Below are 10640 nucleotides of genomic sequence, written 5' to 3'. Positions count from 1 at the left end.
AGAGTTTTTGCCTACAGTACAAAGCGAACAATTTCACGGGTATTCGGATGCTAGTTGGAACTCAGATACGGCATGTGGAAAATCTCAGAGTGGATTTGTATTCATAATGTCGGGAGCGGCAATCTCCTGGAAATCCACGAAACAAAGAATAGTCGCTTTATCGACCTGTGAAGCTGAGTATGTGGCTCTGTGTGAAGCCATGGAGGAGGGGAAGTGGTTCAGGATGTTTTTATGTGAGCTGGGATTTGACTCTCTATGCGAAGATGCGACAGCACTATATTGTGACAATCAATCTGCAATCAAGCTCTCTGAAAACCCCGTCCAACACCAAAGGTCCAAACATATCGGCCTCAAATATTTGTTTGCTAGGAAAGAAATAGAAGATGGACTTTTTCAGGTATCGTTTATCCCCACTACAGAAATGGTAGCCGACTACCTGACGAAACCGGTATCAGGAGTCAAGAACAACTTTTGCGCCGTACATTGTGGACTTTCCATTTCACCGTGAATTGACGAATGAGCGTGAGGGGGAGAATGTTGTAAGCACTCATTGCATCAATTCACAGTTTCACCCATCATCACTTTGTTCTCTTTTGCTTTGCTGTTGTGATGAAAATAAAGGACTCGTGAAGTAACGTTCACGAGGCACTTCGTGCTAATCGTTCAACACGGGCAGTCGTTCCTCGTTTCCGTCTTGGCTCCGGAGGCTCTGCTATCACACATTAGTAATGTAGCATGTGTGCTTCAAAAATTAATATATTACCCAGACAGGACACCATCTCCCATGGACGTCCGAAATAGATCCCAATGGTTATATTCGAAAATGGACCTCCGTGGGACTCCCCTGGGATATTTATGGAGAGATATCCGTAGCCGTATATCCGCAGGAGGTCCTGTTATGGCTGTTTCACGGCTTGTCCGAATCAGCTCCGTGATGGGATGCTGTATGGATCATGTATTGCAAGAGAGAGAGAAACGGTAGCACTGCACAAATTCGACTTTCTATCAACCAACTCAATTTCTCAAACCAAATGAGTAAGAAACAGAGACATGCACGGTGACTTAATAGGCCAAGCAATTTCTCATTTCACTGTTGTTTGTGTACGCAATCGAATTAAACTTAGGTATCTCGCCCTTCGTTTCGGCTCACAGGCGAACAGGGCTCTCGAATGTGTAGAAGCTCGCAAGAACACCAATGTACAGTGTCTGTTTTCTGTTTGGAAATGAATGCCACTTCATTTCCAAAGCTTTCCGGCTGAGTGGCCCAATCACTCGTTTTTTTTTTCTTTTTTGAACCGCCGCGCTTATTCTCCTTCATGGGGAACAAACCGGAGCAACAGAAAACAAAACCACCGGCGACAGTGGCACATGTTAAAAAATACCGGAAAGACGCTTTACGCTTTATATTCTACTACAAAGCGTATACTGACTTCTAAAAGCTAAAGAAGTAACACTTCCCAGCAAACCATATATATCCAGAAAACGTCTACAGGATATCCTATTTCGGACGTTGGGATATCCCACGGACTTTGCCACAGAGCCCATTTACATCCCCGAGACGTTCTGTGGACTAGCACTTCTTTGTCATTTGTAGATCCTGCGAATATCCCGGGAACGTCTTTTTAGGATATATGGACGTATGTGGGACATCATGCAAGCAGGTCCAAACATGCACTTCCCAGACAACACGAAATGGTCCGATAAATGTTACTGGGATGTCACATTGGGGATGTTGCGGACATCCCGGGGATGTTCCAAACACAGCCTAAACTGGTCCCAAAAATGAAAAAATGAGACACCGAGAAATGTTTCAGGGAGATCCTGTGGATGTCCTCGAGGGATGTGCATCAGACATGAATGGGATATCGCTGAGAAGCCCCTCCCCCTCGTGCCGTCCCCGTTTTAGTGCTGTCCTTTCCACTTTTTAAGCTATATAATGTATTATAAGCACTGCAAGCAACATGCACACACCGTGAGTAAACATAACATTTTATTGTTCCTTTGAGTTACATCTGTCATCATCCAGCACGTTGACCATTAATACTATGAAGCTAATAAAATATCACAGTTCCAACAAATACTAACACTTGTACGGGGTTATAACTATTCCCTGTAAACACTAAAGAATCCAAATGAGGGGATAGCAGCTGCCGCTTCTAAAGAAATTTAAAGCTCCAAATAGATTGTTAAAATTGCCCTCTGTACTAAAGGGTTCCCAACCCGAAACGGGTTAAATGGTGAGGTAGCAGAAGTTTAAGCTCATTATAAGCAAGTATAGGCATTATAATATGCAACTGCAACATTCATGAAATCCCTTCTGCATCACACCGCAGCGTCGGACTTTGATAATGCAACTCGCAACAAGAAAAGGCAGTGCAAAAGTTCAAATAGGATGTTGTAAGTAACGACAGGTACTGAACATATTTTCCCTGAAATTTTATTATGTTACCTCGTAGAGGCGCATTTCTGGCTTGGATAATTGAGGAAAGGGCAGAAGCTGAGGCAGAGGTATGGCGAATACGGCTGACTGCAATTCAATAGAGAGTTTTAATGCACCGTACGCTATCGCCTTTGCGTATATAAGGAATAGCGTGGTGGTTCTGCGCAATGCGTGAAGCATTCTCTATGTTGTGGTCGTGCACAGAACCAGCAACGCTAGCTCTTGCGTACGCAAATGCGTTAACGTACGATCCACTAAAACTCGCTATTTATACAGAGGAAATGAAATGTACAGGTGAATATGCAACAATGGTATAAATGCAAGCCCGTAGACCATACAAAAAAATTCAGTGAGTGTGCAAGGAAATTGTCCAAACGAAACAACAAACAAAAGAGTCCAAACTAACAAAAGAGCACAAACTGGAATGTTCCTGGTACAGGATGTGGGGCAGTTCAACTGCGCTTCTGGTCTGGGCAGCCGAAGGAAGAGCAGAAGTAGAGATGGAGCGAATACGGCTATCTGCAAGACAACCATACAAAGGGAGTTAAATGTACAGGTGAATATGCAACGATGCCAAAAATGGGAGATTAATCACAAGAACGTGAAACTTGCTCTCAAACATGATGTGGCAGAGTATAGGCCAAAACTGATCTTTTGTCAGCGAAAGTCCATTGACGTTCATAATTATCGCAATTTCGTATAGTATTTGCATGACTTAATCCCTCCAGTGCGCACCTCTTGCCAAACCGAAATGGCAATATTTTCCATCTTCCATTCCTTCCACACCGGATGCAAAACGTGGGGTTCGTAGCAGGACATTGCTACTACAAGCTGGGAGATCGATAAATGACGGCTGCGTCTTCAGCAATTTCAACACTTTTGTCAGATCTACATGTCACACAGACGATGCAAGCGCCCACAACCTCGGCCGCTCTTCAAAGTTAGCATGCAGAGGAACACTGGATGGGGAAGCGTCTCCCTGGTATTCTTGGTTCTGACAACTCGATTCCATGGATGTTTCACTCAACACGGTGTCAACTTTGTGAAAGGGTAATAGACTAGAAACCGCGAAAATGTTAGCTGGCACAGCCGGGTTCTCAACGGACACAGAACGGATTTCATATCTTCGAAGGGCACGTTTTGGAGGAAGTAAAAGCAGCAAGTGAGGGCACATTAATTGCTGATAAGTTTCCTTGCACCGCTTTCCCTAAGTGACGGTGAAATATTTGTCTACATTTCTTCATAGTGAAATACCTCTCAAGACTATGCAGCCCACACATAATCCTAACACGTCACCTCGTCTGCAAAGAGCAAAGCAACCGGGAGACGCGCTTTGTGTTTCAGCTGCATCTGCCTGACGTGGTCATGATGGGTCTGCACCCGCAATAGTAGTCACATAACAATGCAGTTCAAAAGTGCAGAAAGTTTAAATATACTTACTTTTGCTTGCCATTGCTAACGACAGTTCCGTAGCAGAGTCGCATCACAATGGACGCCCGAGCGGCCTCCTTCCCGCTGCTCTCGGTACCGCTCATCGCCGAACGTCCCAATTTGGCATCCACAGGGCGATTTCGCGGATTTCAATTGCTGCGTTTCAAACGCACATCCTACCAATGTACTAGATACATCGCCTGTGGGATTGCGGATGTTGGGACCTGTTTGGGATGTCCCTACAAAGTTTCGTGTTGTCTGGGTTGCTTTACATATCTGACATGACAACATCACTCTGATATGTATGTAAATATATATGTATTTGCATACGTATTATGTATAATGTTAGTTTTTACGTGAATGCGTTGAAATAAATGCCTCGAACATCAACAACAGGTAAAAAATTCAGGGAATGTTGTAAGCCCTGCCAGCGTTCGACCAAACTCTGACGTACGGTCCACCAAGGCAGACCATGCTACCACACGTGCTTCCACCCTAAAAAAAAGAGCAGGCTCCGTTTTTGTCCCCTCCACCGCGTACGCGAATTTGAAGGGAACATTCACAACGGTTTATGCTGACAGAATGCCCAGAGCTTATACTGAAATAAAGGCCGTTGGGGCAAGTTCGTCACGTATTTGGGCCGTGATACACCTGTAACGGTGAGGAGGTGCTTCTTTGCAATTAACCCGTGAATCTGCAGAGACATGGTATAACCAATAACGTTTCTCACATTCCTTCATGCCAGATACTGTGTTTCTAATTCAAGCTATTGTCTAAAATAGGATTAGCTGCTGAGTGGAGCTATAAAAGTGATCAAATTCCACTGTTGCTTGATGATCGTTACGAATATAGATAAATACTCTCACGGCTAGCAGCACGCGAACGATAGAAATATATAACAATTTTGCTTGTTCCGCCCATCCAGTTAACGTTTACAGAAGTTTTTGCTTGCTCAAAGCAGTGCAAAAATGTGGCTGTCGGAACAAGATGTCATAAACTTCACGTTTATTAGCATATCTTCAGTCAACGTCCTGGCGACGTTCCTGTGACGTTCAACCAGTGCCCAAAATCTCGTGTACTGGATCTTTCATGGGTATCCAAGGGATCTCCAGGCTTTTCCTCCATTCGAATGTCCAAAGCGCGGTATCCTGGAGACGTACCTAGGACATCTGTGATTTACTCGATAAAATAAAAACGCGAATGTCGTTCTGGGACATCCCACAGATATTGCATGGATGTCCAGATATTCAGGACGTTCACGACCTTGTAAGGATGTCCTAGGGATATTAGTGGTTTACTGGGTTGCTCGAGATACACGCTGTGCCTGCTTTAGTAGGAGCATTAGCCGGAACAAATATCCTTAAACCGTCCCTCCCTCGTCTGCTTAACGTCCCTATAGATATCTTTCGGGCATCCCAGAGGACGCCGTCTTTCTCTCACTTGGACGTGTGAGCGTACATATATTGGACGAAACTCATTATCTCCAGGATATCCCAACATCCAGCTTCAGACGTACATGGGATATCCCTACGAGAGCCATGTGTTGTTGGGTTGAGTGTCCGTCGGACGTCAATGAGGACTCCTTCTTCCTCTCACTTGGACCTGTGAGCGTACATATATTGGACGAAACTCGTTATCCCCGGGATATCCCAACATCCATTCTGACGTACATCGGAGATCCATAGGACAGCCTTTGTGTTGTTGGGGATGTTGATGTGCTATACCGTCCTTGTCAACATGCCGAATCTTTTTGTTGCCACAGATCATAACTTAATGAGTTTTCCTCTGCACCCTGCCACGAGTGAAAAGTGTCGGGTAGTCCTACTTTTGGGTGGAAACTACACGAAATGGTAACATCCACATTTCTAAAGTTTTAGTCGATGGAGATTTGTTGTTTTTGTACAACGTTCATTGTATATTTCTTTTGTCACAATTAGCACACTTGAAGAAAAGTTCTCATCTTCATCAATGACAGGTCATTGTTGGATCCCACGTTCCCCACAACTAAAGAATCTAGTTGTGTTTCAGGTTTTAGAACTGTATCAGTTACGTCAAAACATCAGAGGGCAGAAAGTACAGCTCTGTCTCCTAAATCCCTGGACAATAAGAAAGAAGAGTATAGTTTAAATTGTGACAAAATGTTGCTTCTGCTGTTATATTATATTTCAATTAAATGTTCTGACACGTCTGCTGTGTACACTGAAGCCATTTTCTAGTTGCCGGGCTGTCAAAATTACTTTACAAAAGCACATCTCAGGCACAGTAACAGAGAACTTACGCAAAAATAATACGTGGGTACAGTCATTCATTGGGCACAGCGCTCAAATCTTTCTTTACAAATGTTAGTTGGTGACATGATAATGAAACAGTTACAAGCACTCCTTTTAGCGAAACAGAATTAATTAAATGTTGAATCCCAATCTCGGATCAAACGTTAACTGGCATTTGGAAACCTGGTCAATATCAAGTATACAAAGGTTATGAACACAGTTCAGCTGAACTACACTGATGGAAATTATCTTATTTACTCCCCATATATTCAAGACATGAGCATAATGTACAAATGCAGATATGCCCCCAGGTTACTTAAGTGTCCAGGAACAAACTAATAATTATAATATTGTGTGACTAAAAAGAAAAAGCAATGAGAAAAACTTGCAGCAAGCAAGAAATGAAAATTTGCTGGCATCAGTATACACATTTCTTCAGAGTCTGAAGGTACAAAGCCCTTATAGACATCTGATGATAACGCATCCATAATAGCATGCACGACGCAGGCAGGAAGAATCTTTCTATGGTGCTTTCTCAGAGCACCTCATACCCATCTTGTGAATTGCCGATAGGCAATATAACGGAATCTCCTCCAGAAATAAGGGTTTTCCGTTCAATTTGCCGTTCAAGTAGCGCTAAAGACGAACTTGGTCACGGCGCTGCCGCGTATGTCATGCTCTACGGTTTCTCGGATGTATGTATACGACACTTGCAGGACTTTGGTGTCAAGGCACAGTATTTCGAAATATTAGTTGTTTGTGATGCAATTGTCTGTCTGCTTTTTACACGCATGCTCTACCTCTCGGCAGCACAAACACTCGTCCGCAGTATCCACCGGCTTGCATTTCCCACATAAACACCTGCACGACGAAAAGACAGCGCTTGTTTCGGCTTACACAAATGCTTCTCCCTAATACATGTAAATTACACTAACCAGTCCGTGTTCCGGGCACGGTCAGCTACTGGGGAGGACGGGGGTGACTCCGGTAAATCTGTGGACGAGGAATCTTCTGCTGCGACGCACACAGTTTCCGGCATTCGTACGAACAAGTTCTGCGCGAGCGCTAGTTCTAGAATGCGGAGTTCTAGCGCACTCAGGTTCGGGAGGTTCGACATTCTCGACGTAGAGAGTGGTCGCAGATGCCCACTGCCACTTTCGTTTTCGCCGGATTAGCGAGCCGAAGCGCGTGTATTACGTGCGTTCTCGACAGATGGTGCGATGCGATGCAATTGGTGCCAGACTGTCGGTTTCCTACTAGGTCCCTGGACATGCAATCATCGAATACAATTAAAGAAAAACTACAGCGATTTCAGCGGAGTTCTTTGACATTTGAACTTTAGAAGTCTCAAGCTTTTCGCTGAACATAAAGTTTCGATAGGTTTATATTCACTATTCGGTCCCTTTAAATATGCAAAAAAAAAAAAAAACTTGCAGTGAAATATGCAGCATCAACATTGCAACAGGTAGGGGAAGGTGGGGCAAAATGAGACAGAAATTTGCAATTGAACATGTAATTTTTATTTTTCGTGTTTTAAAAAACTAGCCATAGGCACATTGTCAGGGGTCTAGAGCTTCTGACCTATAAATGCAGAACGGACGTAGCCGGTCTAATAAACACAGAACAAGAAATTCAAAAATGCAGATTGTCTCATCTTGCCCCAACCCTCGGGGCAAGATGAGACACGCAGTCGTAATGAACTATACAAATTAGTTTGTTTGTTTTCAATCCAAGCAGTCAAAGTAAAGCGCGTGGGTCCCTACACAACCCCCTTGAGCCCTCCGCCCACCTGATGTGCAGTAAAACAACACAGGACATGGTTATTTCGCTCCACCGTCTGTTGCAAGCAAGGCACCACCAGTCTGATGTGTCGCTGGCCGCTCGCTTTTGCGCGCGCTTCAGCTTTGCTGGAAATATCCTAGGAAACAGGAAATTTTGCTGGAAAATCATGGGCAATATGCAAAAAAGAAATCCCTGAGGAACGAGCATAAAGTCAACTAATAGTTGACTTATCCGTTTCTAAATTGCATTAAATTTAAATTACATTAAATTATCGCGTCTTGTCCCGTGAATATCATCAGATGCATTATTTTTCTGTTCAACACCGGATAACGAAGAGTGCCCATATTTTGCATACATCTAGTTGAATGAATAAAGACACAGGATATAAACTTACAACACTTACAACAACAACAAATAAGTAATGATGATGTAGTGGGATGTTTCGCCGCTGAGGCGGCGCCCTATCCCATTGCTTGGGGGGGAGGGGGGGGACTCACATTGACAGAATAAGCCAGCGAAAGGCTGCAGCACAGATGATAAGAAAGAGGAGTACAGAAAATCGCGCCTTTTTGCCGGGTCTTTACATTCCTGGCAGAAGTAACCTAGTTTTTATTTATTTTTTTCTATTCAACGCATACACCAATCCGGACAATTCTCACGCGCAATAAAGAGGATATGCAGAGCCACCTATGAGTGAAGTTTCAAGCGAATGGAGCAACACGTCTCTGCTTCAGGTGGCGTCAAGCAAAAATGTCGCGTCTTGCCCCGTGCCTGATGTTGCCCCACCTTACCCTACATTTGTGCGACCGACTTCACCTATGACTAGTAGCCCCTCAACGCCAATAATAAACTAGCAGAGAATTGAAAGTAACGCAGCGTCAATTCCTACTCGTGGTCCTGATAGCAGTACGCTATATCACTGTTAGAAATATGTATACGTTTTGGGGTGTAAAAGGCTTGTCCCAAGGCGTATAACTTTTGATGTATAAACGCTACACCTTCCTCAAGGTATACTATCCTTCTGCCTCCATGAAGGTATATTATTTGCATCTCGGAGTATAAACATATACCTCCTAGAGGGTATATTTTGATTACCTTTTTGAATACCTTGAATACCTTGAATAATTGAACACCTTGAATAAGATTGAATACCTTGTGGTATAATTGCGGAAAACGGTAATATTCGATTTATTTCAGCGGCATATCCGTTAGCGTCTTCCAGCTTGCCACAAATTATAACAGGTATTTACGCAGGTACGCAGGACTTGGTTTTCTTGGGAATTGCAGTCCTCCTTGAGGAAGAAAGTTCACTATCATCGTCTGATCAAAAAGACGGGTAACTGTTATTGGTATGACATGTTTAGTCAAGCTCGTGCCTTATGCAAGAAGTTGTTTAAACGAGATAAGTGTATGTATGTAAATTTATCTTGAGGAAAGATTGCGCTCTAATCCTAAATATATTTGGAGCTATGTCAAAAAGGGGAGGCAAAGTAATGACCATATAATCACTCTCAAGAACGGTTCCGAGTACGTCTCCGAACCGCACGCAGTGGCTGACGTTTTTGCTAACTATTTTGCTTCTTGCTATTCACGATCTTCACTGTCTGGGAGCCAATTAAATATTCAGTATAGCGACTTTTTACACTGTGCCCCAATAGAAAATGACCAAGTTCTGAGAGCGATCAGAAGGTTAAAGCCGAAGCTCACTGCTGGGGTTGACGGTATCCCTGCTTTTATTGTCAAAGGATGTGCTCACGTGTTATCTCCAATTTTATGCCACATTTTTAATCTCTCACTGTCGCATGGGGTCTTTCCCACTCCTTGGAAGCGTTCTATTGTCGTGCCAATCCTTAAAGGTGGTGACTCGCATGTAACCAATAATTTTCGCCACGTGTCACTGCTGTGTTGTTTTTCAATTGAGCCATTTTATTCATGAGCGGTTCTATCCCCATGTCCAAAAGAAAATAAGCTCACCACAACATGGTTTCATGAAAGGAAGGTCCATTGAAACAAACATCTGCACTTTCTTGCAAGTTGTTACCCCGCAGTCGTTCATAACCGTGGGCAAGTGGATGCTATATATTTTGACATGCGTAAGGCATTTGACAAGGTGAACCATGCTTTACTCCTGCTAAAACTAAGGCTCTACGGTTTTTGCCCTACCTATTGCAAGCTCCTTGGAAGCTATTTATCACAACGTCAAAACATGGTCAGAGTTTCTGACGCCTTGTCAAGTCCTTTTGCAGCGTCCTCTGGAGTACCGCAAGGAAGTGTGCTAGGACCACTTCTGTTCATTCTGTTCGTCAGTGATCTAGTTGCCGCAGTTAAACACTCCAATATACTTTCGTTTGCAGATGATATCGAAATCTTCAGTCCTATTGAAAATGTTAATGACTGTGCGCGTTTACAAAATGATGCTTGCTCTCTGGTAAACTGGTGCGCTGTAAATGCAAGAAAGTGTAAATGGTCTGGAGTTTAACCCAAAGAAAACTCAAATGATTACTTTTTCAAGGAGGCGTCAGTGTATAGAGCGTGATTATGTCCTTTCTGGTGAAATTATCTCAAGGGTTGTAATTGTACGGGATTTGGGCGTGCATTTTGATGTTCAGTTGACTTTTCGTTATCATGTCCAGGTGATCTGTAGCGCTGTCTTGCGCTCACTTGGAATGGTGTATCGTGTGTCTAGAGAAATTTCAAATATTCTTTGTATAGTGAAA

This window comes from Ornithodoros turicata, chromosome 5, assembly GCF_037126465.1.
Source record: "Ornithodoros turicata isolate Travis chromosome 5, ASM3712646v1, whole genome shotgun sequence".
NCBI lineage: Eukaryota > Metazoa > Arthropoda > Arachnida > Ixodida > Argasidae > Ornithodoros > Ornithodoros turicata.
Note: the sequence above shows the minus strand (reverse complement) of the source record.